Here is a 2,500-nt window from a genome sequence, read left to right as displayed (position 1 = left end):
AACGAGGAAGACAATCTCAGACTGAACCTGACACATGAACCTCAGTCTCACGTTTTCAGCGTCAGATCTGCTCTTTCGTCTGAAGGTCAGACTTTGGGAGTGAGTCTCAGTCGGAGATTCAGGTGAGGAGGAAATAAAGTATCAAAACCTGGTTCTTACGAAGCACAAAGTTGATTTTTGTTTTCCCTTTATACAAAATGAAAAGGAGATTCATACTAGGGAAGAGCCTATGGTTCTCGGATATGATGACAAAAGATACTCCAAAATATGTATAATCATCATATTTAGTAAAATGTTTAAATACCACACAGTGACAGGCATTATTCGTGTATCTTGAAGCATTTCAGTATTGTCCGTTTCGTGCAACATAAAATGAGAACAAATTCTAAAACTAGTATTACTCTCTAATTAGCACATGTAAGAAATACAACTTGCTTTAACAGGTTACCGCGTAATGATCTAACTAAGAACTGGACCTCTTTCAGCGGTAACGGCGTCATATCAAACTGCATGACAAAATTCATTATAAACGCTATTTAGCTGAAAGTATGTATATTTCACTCATTTAACTAAGTGATTACTGGTATATGATCGGCCTGCTTCTCAATTGCTTCCGCCACGATTAAAATGTTTCATTTGTAATAATCCTTTCCTTTATTCAAGCAGGATCTAACTTTGGACGATATAGTGAATAATTCAAATACTTATATATATATATATATATATATATATATATATATATATATATAGTCACATTTTCATATCAGAATTTTCTATAAAACGCACTGTAGCGTACTGATGTCCAAATGTAGTTTCGTATTACATATATTTATTGTCTTGTGTACATAACCAGACAGATACCCCGCATGCAATACATTTTACAGATCCGCGAGTGATTTAAACAGATTACACAAAACAATGCCTACCACTCGTATTATTTGCGAGAACATATTTACAAAAGAATAAAGTCTTACTGAGAGTTGCTGATATTATATTGTTTCAGAATGTCACACACATCAGCCCGTGAAAGTCGCAGAATAAGTATTTACATGATAGCACATGATTTAACCATGAACGCCATAGCAAGCGTATTCATGGTCCATGCTTTTATCCTTTTTTCTTCATATATTTTTATATATTTTTTTTTTGGCACACGAACTACATGTTGTTTTGGCACGCGAACTACGTGAGCATTATCTTCAAGCACTAGATGCATGAGGATTAATTAACACATTTGATTTTCTATTGTCAGTGGGCTATACAGAGTCATTGAGGTGTCGAAACATGAACTGTGCTAAAGAGTTGGTATAAATACTGTTTCTAAAACCTACGTCTTCATTTGAACTTTCTTTACAAAATCTTTTTTTTTTTTTTATTTACAACATTTTTTTGTTTTTTTTTGTTTAATATATATCAAACCTTTATAATACTGTTTCCATTTCAGCAATTTCTCTTATTTCCACTGATGTTCTGAAAAGAAAAGAAAGAATAAATGATTATACCATAAAACGAAAGTCATTTTTTTTTCCCTTTTTTTTTTTATCAACTTAGACATTTATTAATTCTTGGAAACTTTTATTTGCAATGAAGCTGAGCATTCACAAATATCAAATATCAGTCGCAGCAATGATAAACAAGGGTAAAAACACAAAACAATATCACATAGAGTAAAAAACAAACAAACACAAAATAAGAATAAATAAGGAAAAAGGGAGAAAATGATGAAAGAGATAAGTGACAATAATGAAGAGAATGTTGAAAGAATGGAGAAAAGGATGATAAGTAGGAAAAAAATTAGGATAACGAAGAAGAATTTAGGGGACCACCGAAAACAAGGAGAAGAAGAGGGAAAAGAAAGACGGAGGAAAAGAAAGACCCGAAAAAAAACAAGAAACAATGATGAAAACGATAAAAAAGAGGAAGAAGAGAAATGAAACACGAGGAGACAAACGAACATTTGAATGTGAAGTGTGTAATTAGCTAATGAGATGATGAAAAGGGGAAAATAAAATAAATAAAAAATTAAAGATAATCGGCAAAAATTAAGAAGAACGATGAACCAGAAAAAAGTGAAAAAAGGAAAACATTTGATAAAAAAAATAAAAAAATAAAGCGAAATTACTCAATTTATAAAATAACAGAATTACAATAAATAAAAGACATGAAACACACTTTACATATATCCAAAGAACATAATTATTCATAATTTCAATATGCGGCATTGCTAACTCTGAAATGCTATGTAAATATACAGTATACCATCAGGCTATACAAACTTTCCACTTTGGAAAAATAAACTCTAAAAAAAAAAGATGAAAAAGAAAGTAAATGCAGAAAACGGAAGATCAAAATATTTCAAAAATATGTTTTAAATAACATACAAAAACTGTTACATTAACACAACAATGAAACATATTTCATGCAGACTACATATCCATAAACAAAGGGAGTGATTTACTGAAGTATATAAATGCAAGATGAATGCAATAACAAAGTGAAA

This window comes from Penaeus chinensis, chromosome 19, assembly GCF_019202785.1.
Source record: "Penaeus chinensis breed Huanghai No. 1 chromosome 19, ASM1920278v2, whole genome shotgun sequence".
Taxonomy (NCBI): Eukaryota; Metazoa; Arthropoda; class Malacostraca; order Decapoda; family Penaeidae; genus Penaeus; species Penaeus chinensis.
This window is presented reverse-complemented; position numbering follows the sequence as displayed.